A 17,901-nucleotide genomic window follows, 5' to 3' on the forward strand; every position below is an offset into this window, starting at 1 on the left:
AGAGTCATAATCTGACTTTCTGTGTGCTAAATCAAATTCTATTCTTTCCTCCTTGGTTGCTCTTTGTGCCAAGCTATCTGCTTCCTCATTGCCCTCCACACCCATATGTGCTGGAACCCAAATAAAACCACCTCACACCCTGCTCTGAATTTGAAACAGTGCTTGAAGTATTTTTAATAGAAAATTGAGTCTGGATTTGGGGTTTGCTTCTTTATTGATGTCAACACAGCTGATGAATCACTACATAAGACTGACTTGACCAGTTTGTTGTCCATCACCCATCAAAGTGCCAAAATGATCCCTGATATCTCTGCAGTGAATGCTGTCATCTGGAATTCTAAAGCCTTTTCTGATCTTGAAAACTGGAAAGAATAAACTAACAGTGACTTCATCATTATCAGCGTTGTTAGATCCGTCTGAGTAAATTTGTATTTGAGAACCCCATTCTTCTTCAGTATGGGCCTTGACGATGTTATTCATGAATTCTGACTTGTTTGACTTGTGGTTCTTCAGGATGGTTAGATCAACATCTGGGTAAAAGAACAGCCATGATGGAATATTTGGCCAACAAACTGGAGAGCACACCTGAAGGTTACCTTTGTCTTCCGCCCTCTTCATCTTTATCCGTCTGTCTGTCATCACAGTTGTGAGTATTCATCTAAAATATACAAGAAAATATAAAAACAGATTCTGAACAACAGCAAGGCTACAAAGACAAAACTAGAAAGATACAGAATAACTGCATATGTCTCATATTGTTCATTTATCTATTTTATATTGTCTTCTACAGTTTATTCCATTTATATACTTAATGTGATCACACCACTTAGTCCTGTTTATACCGTATTATATTGTAGACACCCAAACTGTTCATGAAGCACTTTTAGTGCTTCTTTTGCACTTAAAGTTACGTCCTCAACTGCATTTGTCTTTATACTTGGACTCTGTGTAATGACAATAAAGTTGGTGAAGGAACCAAATTGAGCTTCATGTTGATTTTGTACATTCCCTTTTGTTATCAGTATGTGGATGTGAATAGAAGAGAGAGTGCATGTGTGTTGATGGGAGAATGAATGGCTATAGGTGTGTTTACCCCCCTAGAGTTTAATTCCACCCGGCTGAGGAAATGGAAAGTGGAGCCCAAGGAGGAAGGTTTAAGAACCAGCTGCCACAACATCTCTGTGTGGCTGAGGAAGGCAAACAGTTTATTGACCAAGGAACTCGGTCTTCTCAAAAACTCTTTCGTGTAAATCTTTTTATTCTATTTCAACTTATCTGGAATTGATCGATGTGATGAAGGTCAGCTTCATTGCCTATATGGAGTTCACATTCTGGGACAAAGATACAAGAACACACTATCAGGGCCGGCCCTGAGCATAGGCGAACCAGGCGGTCGCCTAGGGCGCCATCTGCTGGAGGGGGCGCTCATAGACATTAATGTCTATGGGGACTCGGGATGGCTCGATACCACTTTTTCACATCCGATACCGATATCGATACTGCAGCCTTCAGGATTGGCCGATACCGATCCGATACGGATATGATTCTTTTTGTCATTCTAGAAGGTGTTCATAATACATGGATGTAATTTACTTGATACTGACGTCTAAAAACACCACGTTCATTGTACAACACCTGTTCTGGTCCCCTAAAGAAAGAAGGAAAACGTGACAATAAGTTATGTGTAACTGCTGTGGCTTTATTAAAACTTAAAGCTCACATCGCTTTTAACAGCGTTTGTAAACACAACAGACCCAGCTGCACCATTCAAATGTTTGAAATAAAACTGCAACTTGGTGCACATATTTAAATTAAACTAAATAATCCCAGAGTATAAACAGAAAAGTCACATTATACCTCAATGGTATTGCAAGGCTGCAATAAATAATTTTATGAATTAACATAAAATAATAGCATCTCCACTAGAACAATGTAGGTAGTACTCAGTAAGTTGCACGTGGCTTCTCAAGACACCCAATCAAAACAGTGAACAATTATTTTATTGACACGTGTACAACACTGATGGAATATAAACAATATCTGGCGATTAAACCTTGTCCTAATGTTCTCATGCGAGTGAAGCTGAGAGCAGCGTAGGATCTCCCCTGATGCCATTTAGACACCGTTGGGGTGGACGAAGAGGAGGAGAGACCTGTCACCTAATCATATTTAACACGAAAACATGTCCACAGTTCGCTACTTAATCACATTTGACCCGAAAAACAGTAGAAAACAACAACAAAAAACAGTAAACGTACAACAGAAAAGCCGTCAAGTGACCACAGAGTGAAACGTAAGGCGCACACGTTCACGCGAAAATACTACAACACTCCACATTTTCCACCACACAAGGTGGTTGCTCATCCAGCAAAATGAACTCGACAATTTTCTCTGTTATATTTTGGCGTTGGAGCGAGTTTTGTACTCTTCTGTAGTGATTCCTGCAACGATGGTTGCTGCGGTTCACTTTCGCCTGTAAAAAGTCTCCATACTGCTTTCCATGATGCCTCTGCAGATGCTTTATTAAGTTTGTTGTGTTAAAATGTCCGGTTTTGCTGCCACCCCTTGAGACACTCATTTTGAAAACGTTGCACTCAGCTATTTTACTTTTCTCCAACGTTCGCATATAGTAATTCCACACGGCAGACATGACCAGCTCTGCAGCCGACTTCTGTTCACTCTCTGCTCACGTGGCGAAAACACGGGCACATGGCAACCATGGCAACAGCTCGTCTGTGTTACGGCATGTCGTGAAAAGTGAAGATGAGGATATATATGAGATAGATTGGGCTTATGGATCGGATCGAACGAGTTCTAATAAAAAAACTCCGATGCTCGATCCAGTCATTTTGGCCTGGATCGAACTCGATATCGATCCAGCGGATCGAACCGAACCATCCCAATGGGGACGCCAAGTTGCTGTTAAAAAAACGCTCGTTATTTACGCTTATTTCATATGCCATGTGTTTTCTCATAAATGATAAACAATGTGAAATGTAAATATATATGTATTTATATATATTCACAAAACTCTGTGATAATGACTTCATCACCTCTTCCAACCTGACCGGCAGCTGCTGCTGTTGTTTACATTGCAAGGTGTGTGGGGCATCATGGGTAGCGCATCTTAGACGTTTTATTGGAGACAAATGGTCGTCGTTGTGGTTCTATTGACATTGTCAACAAATTTTTTTTATGAAAAGACATCCCAAGCCGTCAGGTGCTGCTTTCAGAAAGCGCAAAAAAGAAGAGGAGGAAAAACGGGCTTCACATTCCCAAAAAAACAAGATGGAAGAAGTTGCCATCAACACTACTTCTATAGCCGGTTAGTGAATGGGGAGAAAATCAAAAGAACATGGCTGATGCATTCCAAAAAGAATGATAGTTTGTACTGTTTCTGTTGCAAGCTCTTCTCCCAGAAAACATTTAAACTAAGCAGTGATGGTGTTAATGACTGGAAAAACTGTAGTGACATATGATGCAGAAATAGCCCACATATTGTCATATTGTCACTACTGTTACATGTCACCAGACTCACCCTTTGTTACTGTCTGCCATACCCCCGTCTTACCTTCTGTTATCACACCTTTCTGCCATACCCCCGTCTTACCTCCTGTTACCCAATTACCCTTTTGTTCTGTTGTTTTACCCTCAAGTGACATTTACTTACAACCCCCTCCCAACCCTTTTATCCATCCTCTGAGATGTCCCTGTTGTCTTACCCTTTGTATATGCATACAGCCCCTCCCTACCCTTTGACCCATCCCGTGGCATTCCTGTAAAATGTGTGCCTGAAAATGCTCTGGGTCGACTTAACCTTGCAGACCCATACTCTGTGTCGGTAAATCCACCGTATTACCGGAAATACTAATAAAATCACACCATTACAGCAAACTTTGAAGGACCGAGAGTGAAATTATCAAAGTGAGTGCATCATGTGGCATTTTAACTACTTATTTTTACTTATTTTATCACTATTAGTCTTGTGATTTTTTGTTTTAAATGTCTCTGTAAATCACTCACCACCAGAACTACCACTACCATTATGTACTCCACAGAAATTCAGCCTATTTCAACAGAACAAGAAGAGAACCCTGATTATTTGTATAACATAGAAATTGATTAAACACACACACACACACACATACACACACACACACACACACACACACACACACACACACACACACACACACACACACACACACACACACACACACACACTATGTTTTTCTATCATTGTGGGGACATATCATTGACTCCCATTCATATCTAACCCTAACCCTAACCCTAACCTTAACCCAGACCAAAACAATGCGTAATCCTAAAGAAACGTTTTTGCACTTTTACTTTTTTAAGTAACAACAACATGGCCAAGAAAACACTGTTTAAACTTGTGATGACCAAAATGAGGTCCCCACAAGTGACATTGTTTTCGGTTTTCCTACAGTTGTGGGGACATTTGGTCCCCACAAGTATAGCCAGTACCTGAGCACACACACACACACACACACACACACACACACACACACACACACACACACACACACACACACAATTTAACACTTACAAGTCTGCTGCAAAAGTCCTCCTGGCAGGGGAAAACTGAAAGCACAGGGTCAAACTGAGCCATAAGCTCCACTTCCTTTAGAAAATTCCCATTGTTGGGTTGGTTCAGTGTGTCTGTGGACCCCCTGAGAGCAATATTTCGCTCTGCCAGTGACTGAATGATTGCCACCAACCTAGTGAGGACTTTTCGCCACCTTCTCCTTTCAGAATTTATTAGTGCAAGTTCAACTTTGTCTATTGTTTGGCCCTTTTTAATCCGAGACTCCAGTTCTTTCCATGATCCCATGTTCTTTGTATGTTCAGGACTGTTCTCGTGTGTTTTGAGTATGTCACTGCAGTTTTTCCAGTCATTAACACCATCACTGCTTAGTTTAAATGTTTTCTGGGAGAAGAGCTTGCAACAGAAACAGTACAAACTATCATTCTTTTTGGAATGCATCAGCCACGTTCTTTTGATTTTCTCCCCATTCACTAACCGGCTATAGAAGTAGTGTTGATGGCAACTTCTTCCATCTTGTTTTTTTGGGAATGTGAAGTCTAATTTTATCACATTAGGCCCTTGACTGACTAACTCGGTCCTCTCTAGATTAGACAGGTGAGGGGGCCAATCAGCTGCGTCAATGGGGGCTGCTGTGACAGACTCACATACACTTGTTGATGTTGAGGATGTGTCTTCAGGCTGGTGGATTGAAACCTGTAGTCTGCTGGTGGTGCTGGGTCCTTCTTCTGAAAGAGAATCAAACATACACAACAAATCATTTAGGCATCTATAGAGGCATTAATACAATGGTTTTAGTTCAATCAGAAGACAAAAGTTTTCAGATTTTCTATTTTTAGTTTCAACTTTTACAATGCAAAATCTAGTACTGTAATACTCACCTGGATTTACATCTTGAAGCTGTGTCTCAGTTGCTGCTGTGTTGCTGCTTTCTGTTAGCCTAGCCGCGCTAGACAACCCACGGCAACGAATTTAATTCTCTGCCAGGGTGTGTCTAGTTACCCTCCATAAGGCTTGAGGCTGGATTCTCCTAAAACTGACCGGACCAATCACCATGAAGTGTAGAGTCAGAAGGCGGGCGTAACGAAGTGAGGACAGAGGTGTGACGATTCTGACAGAAACAACCATAGACTGTATATATAGTGGACGTAGCATCTGGCTCCAGAATTGAAGCCAACCCGGAAGTGTCAAAAACTTGCAATATCACGCCGTCCGCTAGGGTTGGCTCCAAAAAGCTTTTTCTCCATAGACCCCAATTCACTTTTGGAAAAAATAAAATTTGATAGACTGATTTTCTACAGCTCGGGATTTTTTTCCCGTTAGTTTTCATGGTCAAAATGAGAGATCAGGTGGCCGATCTTAAAATGAATCAATACTGAATTTTAAATAAATCGTTAAAGTTGGCGGAGCCAGGGGGCGTGGCTATACTTGATAGACAGCAACGGAAGCCTCTGCGGTAAAACGTGGGCGGGATAAGAGAGTTCTCAGCCAATCCTGCCCCTAGTTGCTCTCCGGTCCAGCCTGTTTGATGACGCTTTTTACGTCACTGGCTCCAAAAAATCCAAAACGGCGACCAGGAAGTAGCAAAATCCGGGCTTCATTTTCTCGGCGTTGAAACCAACGGGTGACGTCACGGTTAGTTTACGCCTGGAAACAACCAGCGCACAATAAACAGTTATCTTTCGACTCGGCTTTGGCCACAGCCCTTAAAGATTTGAAGCTAAAATTCAACTTGAAAGATAAACAAAGGACGGCACTGAAGTGTTTCATTGAGAAGAAAGACGTATTTGGACTTATGCCGATGGGATATGGCAAATCCTTAATATACCAGTTGGCTCCGTGGCTCCGCTGGTTGGGAAGCTAATGGGACTTAGCCACAATCCGCCGGTGCTCTCGGAACTACCTCAGTCTATTCGTTGCATTGATTGGTTGTATACCTACCCAATTGCGGCAGAGGGATTTGATAGACAACCTTTTAGCCCGCCTCCCTCCCTGTCGAGCTTCCCTAGACCCTTGTGCCGTCAGAAACATGGGTGTAGCATGGCTAGGCTAGTTTTCTGTTTGACTTGAAGCTGCTGTGTAAAACACAAAAAACATCCACCTTTAAGAATGGCATCTGAATTGTGCCTTTTGTGTTTTTTTTGTTACAACTTCTGAGTGATTATTCATATAAATATGCCAAAAAAATAGTATAGTATGGATGTGCTTCTGTTTACATAATATTTGTACATTGTTAACAAAAATGACTACTACTGTAACACTTACCTGGATCTACATCTTGAAGCTGTGTCTCACTTGCTGCTGTATTGCTGCTTGCTGCTTGCTGCTTGCTGCTTGACGAGCAGCTGCTGTGTAAAACACAAAATCAGTTTGTGGTCTTTATTTATAGATTGACACTGATAAAAAAAAATATTATTTAGTCTGTATAATAATTATTACATCCAATAATTATCATATGAAGTTTTCGTACTCCAGACATTATCCTTTATTGAATAAACTTACAGTCAATCACTGAGAACCTCAGGTGCAGAAGAGACTGAGTCTTCCTCTGTAGCAGCATCTACAGGTGCCTGTCGTGGCTGCAAATATTTTCTCAGTGCATCTGGACAAATACAAATAAAAAAATATACATTAAGTTGTAGCAGTACATTGCAATACCTTTACAATAAACATACCATTGCGTGTATATTTTGCATTGTGACGTACTAAACTTCGCTTTGCATGTTATTTAGTGATTACAGTAATTAAATGAACTTAAGTTAAACTTCTGACATGCATGCATATTGCATATATACAGGTAGCGTTACTTGATATGTTGTTAAAGTTTACTGATACAGTCGCTGCATTTACTTAGCTAGCGTTAGACCTTAGACATCTAGATGCCGTGTCCGAAAAATAAGTCAAAAAGCACGCTCTATCTTAAATGCATAACTCTACTTTGGGCCAGTTTTTCCTCCTCTTCATTTTTTCCGTTTTCTGAAAGCAGCACCTGACGGCTTGGGATGCCTTTTCAAAATAATTTTTTTTGACAATGTCAATAGAACCACAACGACGACCATTTGTCTCCAATAAAACGTCTGAGATGCGCTACCCATGATGCCCCACACACCTTGCAATGTAAACAACAGCAGCAGCTGCCGGTCAGGTTAGAAAGAGGTGATGAGGTCATTATCACAGAGTTTTGCGAATATATATAAATACATATATATTTACATTTCACATTATTTGTTTATCATTTACGAGAAAACACATGGCATATGAAATAAACATAAATAACGAGCGTTTTTTTCACAGCAACTTGGCCTCCCCATAGACATTAATGTCTATGGGCGCCCCTCCAGCAGATGGCGCCCTAGGCGACCGCCTGGTTTGCCTATGCTCAGGGCCCTGCACCTCAGTGACTCGTTCTGAGACAAGAAGGTACAAACTGAAGTATAGTTCATCAGTTTATGACTCTTTCCTCATGTTGACTGTCTCTCTTCTTCTTTACTACTTAATATCTTTTTAATTGTACTCACAAGATGACCAGTATTAAGCTGCCATATATCTTTCTGTTGTCTCCATTTTGAATATGTACTTTAAATACTTTGCAGTACAGTATATATTGTTCCTGACTAACTTGAAGAGCAGCTATTTTTGGTGATCCAGTTTAGAGTGAGTTGTCACACTCCTTCATATGGCACATGAGGTGGCCTTTATTAGTTAAGGTTCAAGTTTACCACTCTCTAATCCAGGGTTTGCAGTTCTCATCTTCAACAGTACTGTCATAAGTGACTATAAGTTTCTAGTTTAACCACTTCTTTACTTACTTGGTCTAAGCTTTCACTTTTTTCTCTTTTTTTAGTTATTTATTTTTTGTTCTACGTCCTTGTCTGCTGTGTCTTTAAATGTGAGAGGTCTAAGAAACAATGTCAAACGTAAAGCCATATTTTTGTATTGCAAACAGTTTAGCATAGATTTTTGCTTTATTCAGGAATCTCATTCAAATGAACAAGACACGTCTTTGTGTAGGTCACAGTGGGGAGATGATCTGTGGATGTCACATGGTACAGAGCGCTCTGCTGGTGTCAGTATACTGAAAAACAAATTTAATGGAAAACTTTTGAACTCTGACCGTGTTAAAGATGGGCACTTTATTTTTCTGATACTTGAGGTTGCACACTCTCTATATATATTTTAGTCAGGGTGTATGGATTCAGCAGTCAGACAGAGAACATTCTTTTTTTTGGCAGGCTTGAAGAACGCTTACTGCTCTGGCTATCCAAGTATCCAGATTCACTCCTAGTTTTTGGTGGAGATTTTAATGCTGTGTTGGATAATTCCATGGATAGGTGGCCTACATTTTACCTACACCACTTTCAGATCATAGAACAATTCACTTAAATGTTTGTTTGTCATCTTCCTCTGGTGCTAAAGCATCCTATTGGAAACGCAACAGTACTATCCTTGAACATAAAGAAGTAATTGCCAATGTTGATCGTTTAATAAGCTTTCACTGGAACAAAGCTCTACCTAATAATATGTTCTGTAGCAATTGGGAACTATTAAAATATGAACTTGGTAAATATTTCAGAAACTACTGTTAGATATATTTGTTAGATCTCATAAAAAGTGGCTTGAAGAAGGAGAGCAGAACTCGGCATATTTTTTCAGACTCGAGAAACACCAATCCAATACTAGCTCGATTTCACAACTGAATGTCAACGGAACAATCTCTAATGATATGACCACTATAGGTAAATATTGTGCTGATTTTTATAGTAAACTCTATTCTTTCCAATATTTCCCACTTGCTGCTTCTGATTTCTTTAATTTTTTAGGTAATGTTACTCAGCTGAGTGTGACTGATACTGGATTTTGTGACAGGACAATTTCTCTGAGCGAGGTTACAGACGCTATAAATCATCTCAAATTGAATAAGTCTCCTGGGACAGACGGCCTCACTGCCAAACTTTATAAACACTTCTCTGAAAGCCTAGCCCTGTTTCTTTTGGAAATCTTTAACCCTCCGTTGTAGTCCTTACCAAAAAATGTTGTTGCCTTGTCTGAAAAAAGTCCAAAAATTCAGAATAAATTTCCCCAAATTTATAAAAATTTGCACAATCTTCAAGAAGAAAATTCCTGAAAAGTTTCCCTCAAAAATTTTATTTTTTTAAATACAAAATCCCCAAATTTGACAGCGAAATTCACTGGATTTTAGTTGATTTTTTTCTGAATGTTCTTAAACATTTTTTTAATTTGTTTTTTCCACCAAAAATGTTCAAAATTTGCCTAAAAATTCTTTTGAAAATGTGGAAGTTTTTAAAACTTTAAAACGGGTCAATTTGACCCGAAGGACAGCACGAGGGTTAAAGAAAGCATTGATAGAGGCACACTGCCTCCCACTTTATGCCAAGGTCTAATCACCTCGGTACCCAAACCGAGAAAGGATCCTTTACTATTAGATAACTGCCGACCAATTTCCTTATTGAACAATGATTACAAGACACTAGCAGAACTGCCATATTTCAAATAACATAAGACTAATTTTAGACATAATAGACTACCCAGAATTTGTGCTAGATGATAGTTTTATACTTTTTTAGTTTTCTACAAGGCTTTTGATTCCCTGTAGCATGATTTTAATATTACTGCTTTAAAGAAATTTGGTTTTGGTCAACCTTTTTGTAATGCTGTCCACACTTTATATTCTAACAGTAACAGTTCTACAAAGCTTGCTAATGGTACCTCCCCAAGCTTTTCTTTGAAACGTGGCGTGAGGCAGGGCTGCCCTCTGTCAGTGTATCTGTTCCTTCTGTCTGTACAACTCCTTAATGTACACATCAAACAAAGTCCATTAAAAGTAGGGTGACCATACGTCCTCTTTTGCCCGGACATGTCCTCTTTTGAGAGGCTGTCCGGCCGGCGTTTATAAAGTCCTTCAAATGTCCGGGTTTTTGATCTTGCCTAGCTTGAGCGCGTCACAGACCAGTGTATTTATCATTCACGTTGAATGGTTCCTTTGGAAACACGCTCTGAGAGGCGGAGTTTTATGGAATAAGATTACTGTCAAAAGTATTCATCCACGATTCTAACCATTCGTATTCGTAATGTTAAACATTTGTATGTTAATAAAAAATGTGTACACAAAATTCTGCTGTCATATGCATGAGTTTGATAAATTAAGGGTTAGGATTGTTTTTACGAGTATGAACCTAAAAGTTGTGAGTGCAACTCTAATTTCTACGACTACGAAGTCTTCCCTGTGAGGACGAATTCAAGTTTATGGGTACGAGTAGAAAAATACTGGAATGACGTCACATAGGTCACAGGGGAAGGTAATCGAACACCGATTGCTCCAAACGCGCATGCGCCATTTATAAAGAGCAGACGCCGGGTGGACCCGGTGGACCTACCGGGGCAGGTGACGCCTCACAGGTCAAGTAAATAACACATCCAACTTCTTGTAATTTATTTATTTCATGAAACTGTACTGTTTTAATTGATATACAGTTTATGGACGAAAGACGGTACTGCTTAGCTTGCACGCTAACGAGCCGGGCCGGTGACACATTAGCCTTCTAATGCAAGGAGGCTAATGAGGAGGCTAAGGAGGCTTAATAACAAAACAAACATAATTTGAGATTATGAATCGTGGCAATTGGCGTATGAATCAGCCCATTGTACAGCCTAAATTGCTGTAAATTAAGTCCAGTTTTAGTTCTTTGCAAACTCAGACACGTGCATTAGTTTAGTTTACAATGAATCTGGCGGAGTTCGGTAAAGTTGGAAAGATATTCACAGATTCGGACTTCCGGCATCAATAACTCATGAGATATATGTTGTCAAAACATGAACGATGCCTCTTTCAAATCGTTGTAAGGTAGACAATGTGCTACAAGGCCAATTTTATCAAAAGTCGCTGTATTTCAAGCTACAGAAATAACATTGGCGTCTATGAGCAGCCGGCGGTGCAACGAGTGAACAGGGACCGTCTGCAAATAGCAAAACCGCTGCAACAGCGAAAAGAGACACTACACATATATTCAATAACTTCACTGTAGAGCCACCAAAATCACTGGAGCCATGAATGGGCTCTTGCTGGTCAAACTACAACTCTTGCTTTGGCGCTAAATTAAAAATCTGAATTTTAAGGAATTTTTATGTTTTGTATGATTATTTTATGAGTATTAAAATGGCACTTTTCTTCATGTATGTGGTATATTTTATATAACACAGGGAAAATGGCATAAGGGCATAGTGTACTTGCTGTGACCTGTGCTGGTCAGACCGTCTGGTTTATTACCTCCAAGTATTGTCTGTACAGTCCTTAACTAGAAAAATATTACTCTCAATTTAACATTATGGTATAAATGAATCAATTGACACTGAAACTTTGCAATAAAGTGTCTTATCGTCTTTCTTCTCAATCATCAGTACTTGAGGTGACAGTCTAAACAGTTTGTTTGGTATATTGGCGTTATCTGATACTCTTCTTTGGTAAGGATTGTAAATTCCATTACTATACAGAATTATGTGTTTGGACAAACAAGTACACTATGCCCTTATGCCATTTTTCCTGTGTGTTATATAAAATATACCACATACATGAAGAAAAGTGCCATTTTAATACTCATAAAATAATCATACAAAACATAAAAAATCCTTAAAATTCAATTTTTCATTTAGCACCAAACAAAGAGTTGTAGTTTGACCAGCCGCAGCCGATTCATGGCTCCAGTGATTTTAGTGGCTCTACAGGGTACAAGAGTAAAGTTACTGAATAAATGTGCAGCGTCTCTTTTCGCTGTTGCAGCGGTTTTGCTATTTGCAGACGGTCCCTGTTCACTCGCTGCACCGCCGGCTATTCATAGACGCCAATGTTATTTCTGTAGCTTGAAATACAGCGACTTTTGATAAAATTGGCCTTGTAGCACATTGTCTACCTTACAACGATTTGAAAGAGGCATCGTTCATGTTTTGACAACATATATCTCATGAGTTATTGATGCCGGAAGTCCGAATCTGTGAATATCTTTCCAACTTTACCGAACTCCGCCAGATTCATTGTAAACTAAACTAATGCACGTGTCTGAGTTTGCAAAGAACTAAAACTGGACTTAATTTACAGCAATTTAGGCTGTACAATGGGCTGATTCATACGCCAATTGCCACGATTCATAATCTCAAATTATGTTTGTTTTGTTATTAAGCCTCCTTAGCCTCCTCATTAGCCTTCTTGCATTAGAAGGCTAATGTGTCACCGGCCCGGCTCGTTAGCGTGCAAGCTAAGCAGTACCGTCTTTCGTCCATAAACTGTATATCAATTAAAACAGTACAGTTTCATGAAATAAATAAATTACAAGAAGTTGGATGTGTTATTTACTTGACCTGTGAGGCGTCACCTGCCCCGGTAGGTCCACCGGGTCCACCCGGCGTCTACTCTTTATAAATGGCGCATGCGCGTTTGGAGCAATCTGTGTTCGATTACCTTCCCCTGTGACCTATGTGACGTCATTCCAGTATTTTTCTACTCGTACCCATAAACTTGAATTCGTCCTCACAGGGAAGACTTCGTAGTCGTAGAAATTAGAGTTGCACTCACAACTTTTAGGTTCATACTCGTAAAAACAATCCTAACCCTTAATTTATCAAACTCATGCATATGACAGCAGAATTTTGTGTACACATTTTTTATTAACATACAAACGTTTAACATTACGAATACGAATGGTTAGAATTGTGGATGAATACTTTTGACAGTAATCTTACTCCATAGAGTTTGAGCCGAACCCCGGAACGCTCCACACTCACTCACTCCTCGCAGGCTGACAGGCAGGTAGGCACACTGCGAGAGAACACTCGAACCGAAAGAAAATGCCGAAACGCAAATGTCATTTCACTGATGAAATGCGAAAAAAGTACCCCTGTTTTCGTCCGGGTCGTGTCAAATGGGAGGCAGAATGTACAGTCTGCAAAGCTGGGACTTATGTCTCTGTAGCTAATAAGAAAGGGGAAAAGAAGGGAAAAAAAAGACTGTTGACTTGAGGCATTATTTCTATATTTTTTTCATTTGCCATTACACACATTATTTTGAAGAATGGGCTAACTGAACATTGAAGAATAGGTTACCTCTCTTTTTTCTTTTTGTTTAATTTTTTGAGGCATTATTTCTGTTTACACATAACTGATAATTGGGAGGTTATTTTGAAGGATGGTACTCTACCTCACTAAGGTGTAAGTGTCAGATTTAAGAGAGATGATTATTTCTTATTTTGTTAAACATCTGAATACATGTGTTCCTACACAACTTGAGTCAATAACTATTAAAGACTAGAGCTTGCCATATTTGTATGTGACTGATTATATTGTTTAGGAGAATTGCTTTAAATTAATAAATATAGTATTTATAAAGCAAATGTTTGTGAGTGTTTTGGACTATTTTTCTGTATATCCAGGTAAAGTGTTCTTTTCTGGGGAATTCAGAATATCTGTTTAACTGAGTTTGAAGCACAGAAAACCCCCTGACCCATGGAAAACCCCTAAAAATTGGGGTGGGTGGGGGGGAGGGGACTGAAAATTTTTCGCGCGCGAGCTGGAAGTGTGTCCTCTTTTCAGAGAAACAGAATATGGTCACCCTAATTAAAAGGCATGGTCGTAGCTAACGGAGAAATATGTATCAATCAGCTGGCGGATGACACTGCTCTCTTTCTCAGAGATGCTTTACAAGTTTCAGTGGCAATCAACAGTATGCAGTCCTTCTCAAAGGCCTCTGGACTTTTCCTTAATGTTAACAAATGTGAGCTTTTACCTGTTAAAGACTGTTTAGTGACCGCTATTCACGGCATTCCTGTCAAAGACTCTGTTACACACCTTGGCATTCAAATCACTAAAGAAGGGCAATCTAGACGTTCTGTTAACTTCACCCCCATTGCAGAAAAAACTCAAACAGTCCTGAATCAGTGGCTGCAGAGAGACTTATTAAAAGGAAGAGTTCTGCTCTCGAAGACGGAGGGAATTTCGCATCTGACCTATGCTGCTCAGTCTTTATATGTCAATAACTCCATGTGCAAATTAATTCATAAAATGTTACACATTTTTCTATGGAGAAACAAAACCCACTACTTACGAAAGTCTATTACTTTAAATACCAGTGACAAAGGTGGGTTCAACTTTATTGATTTTGCTGCACTTAACAAAACTTTTAAGATAAATTAGATAAAAAACTATTTGACAAACCCCACATCTATTTGGAACTTCATTCCACACCATGTGTTTTCACAGTCTGGCGACCTTAATTTTCTGCTTCCCTGTAATTACAGCATTCCAAAAATACCGCTGAAACTCTCTCATTTCCATCAACAGGTTCTTTTTAGCATGGACATTGATTTACAATTTCTGTCCACAGAATATTGTCTATAAAAACAAAACATTATTTTTTGGTAGGTAGTTCAACAATGGAATTGTCTTAGTGAGTCAATTGTTAAATAAAGATGGGCTATTATACAATTACTCTGAATTTCTTATGAAATATAATGTACCAATAACAACCTAGAGAATTTTCAGTGGTATTTGATGCTATTCCTTCTGGTCTGCGCATGTCATTCAAGTGCTCTAACAGCTTACCTCCCGTATCATTCAGTCCTCCTGATGTGTCACAGTCTTTTATTCACTCTAGTTTCTGCAGGATGTCGAGGGCCGTCTCAGGCACAGCTGAACCCTGGTCCACTTCTACCTTTGCTAAACACAGAGAGAGGTGGCGAATCAGCTGGCCCAGTTCTTTGTAATGAGGAGGGACCTTGCTATGAGACAGGTCTGAAAGCTGATGGATGATAACCTGAATGGCACTGAATCATTGCAACAAACGATCATATTCAGGAATGTAGTGCACTTTAATACCCCTTTCTGTATATTTTACTTCTTCTAATAGCTTTCATACAATCATTTCAGACCTGTAAAGAACTAATTGCTTGCTTTTCATCTGTTAAATGTCTGAACCCCAAAATAAGAGCCATGTTTCAGGAGAACCTTATCTCCACTTCCCCAGCAACATTTTATTGGAACAATTTTGTGAAAGACATTGAGTGGAAAAAAGTTTGGTTGCTACCACAAAATATTCTCTTAACAAATAAAGTCAAAGAGATCTCATTAAAATTAATACACAGATTCTACCCTGCCAAACAATATTTAGCAAAATTTAAGATTGATTAGATGTTAACTATTCTTTTTGTCAAATTCACCCTGAAATGTGCATCCTCTTATTTTGGTCTTGTCCATTTACTCGTGAATTTTGAAAGGATTTCCAAAAGTTTATTGCTGACTCTGTTTTTCCTGATTTTCATCTTTACTATAAAAATGTTACTCTCGGTTTTCATAATTTTAATCCCAATGATGATTATGCTTTCTTTTTCATGAATATGTTTTTAATTCCTTGCAAAATTCTGCATACACAAGTCTAAATTCACCAGCAGAAAACCTGAACTCTTCACTCTTCAGAAAGATTCCGATCAATATATAAGAACAATCTCCTCTTCAAAAAACACAAAGGCTCTAAAGATTGTTGATGTTTGCAGATCTCTTAATTTGATTTGAATGTACTCTCGCTTTTTGTTTATTTGTTCGTCTTTTTCTTCTGGATTTATTGTTTTCTTCTATTACTTCTTTATAATGTATTATTTTTATTTGTAGTGTCTTTACTGTATTGTCTCATTAATGTATGCACTTTTATACATGTATGTATTACTCAGTTCCTCCAGGATTTCGCGGGCGTTTTTTGTGATTGTTGCAGCCGAAAATGCCTGAATTCGCGGCAGCTTTTCTAAAAAATTGCGATAAAAGTTGCGATATTATTAGCTTATTTGTTGTGATGAAATTGCGGGAGACAGTGACAATTGCTAAAAAGATGCATTTTTTTTTCCAGCTTGTAGAACATGTTTCAACGCTGTAATTGACAATATTCCAAAATTATTTTGCGTTCCAACCCATTTCCACAAAAGCTGGCACACCACAGTGGGAAATTAGCAGCAGCCAGATATTGGTTTAACATGAAGTGGTTGGTAGATTTGCGGAACAAAATGCTAATTTACTATTTAATGAATCATATTCAGACATATCTGTCAGTTGCTTAAAAAGTTAATTTCACATCCTGGCACACACATGTTCACACACACACGCTCACGGCTTGTCAGATCAACTAACAAGAACAGCACTGAGAGAGCGCAGTCCTCCACCAAGACAGGTGTGTGTTCTGCATGTGTACATACCGAATCGCGTGACCTAAATATGTAGCTGCCAACTGGAATTGATGGGACTCAGAAACACCCCCACAATTTAATCAGTTGTTCCTTGTAACATTTCCGATACGTCCACAGTGGTGGATTTGTTGTACTAGGATCACAATCATGTGATAGTCAGCGGGCCGCTGAGGTAGCGTTCACCTGTTGCCATGGTTACCGTGCCGCTATCAGACACCGTGCCGCTATGAATCCTTAACAAATCCGTGGATCCAAACTTTAAGCCGTATCACTGCCGATGTCAAATCATTTGGTCTTTGTGTCATTTCTTACCTACCCTGAAAATTGCATTCAAATCCCTGAGTCTGTTTTGAGTGATGTTGGTAACAGATTCACATACGCTGATCGTCACATAACCCCGCCGTGTTCTTATAATTAATCTAAGGCTACGTTTATACGAGGACCATCTTAACAGAAAATGCAAAAGTGGTGTCATGTCTTCACTTTCTATTTCACGTTTAGACGAGCGGTTTTGAAGGAAATTCGATTGGATATGCATGCCAGGCAGCTAGGTGGCGCTGTGATAAAACTCCGCCATGTCTACGTGCATGCGTACCATCTCCCTTTTCGGATCTCCACTGCGGTAAATGTCAGATGGCGACTACTGCTTCGAGTTGCTTGAAGGGGATGGAAATAATCAGACATCTTTGTTTACTTCCTTGTACCGGCCGGCAAAAGTGTATCAATCGATGATTTTTTTTTCTTTTTTGTATTCCACCACAGTATTGCATGGCTGTAAAACAGTTTAGCTCCGCTTTGGCGATCACAACATCGTGAATTCCTGGAGAGACTGATTACTGTTGATTTAATATAAGTTTATTTTCAAAAATAATGAATCCCAGATTTTGCTACTTCCTGGTTGACATCTTGGATTTTTGGAGCCAGTGATGTCAACAAGGGTGGAGCCGGACAGTAGTGATTGGTCAGACTGACTGAGAGCCCAGGACTTTCTGTCCCGCCCTCATTTACAGGATCTGCTGTTTACCGAAGCTGCTGCTGACATTACCCTCCAAAAGTGGAGCTGAACTCTACATTTAAGTGTTAAAGTCATCTTTAGTTGCG

The sequence above is a fragment of the Acanthochromis polyacanthus genome, chromosome 7, assembly GCF_021347895.1.
Source record: "Acanthochromis polyacanthus isolate Apoly-LR-REF ecotype Palm Island chromosome 7, KAUST_Apoly_ChrSc, whole genome shotgun sequence".
Taxonomy (NCBI): Eukaryota; Metazoa; Chordata; class Actinopteri; family Pomacentridae; genus Acanthochromis; species Acanthochromis polyacanthus.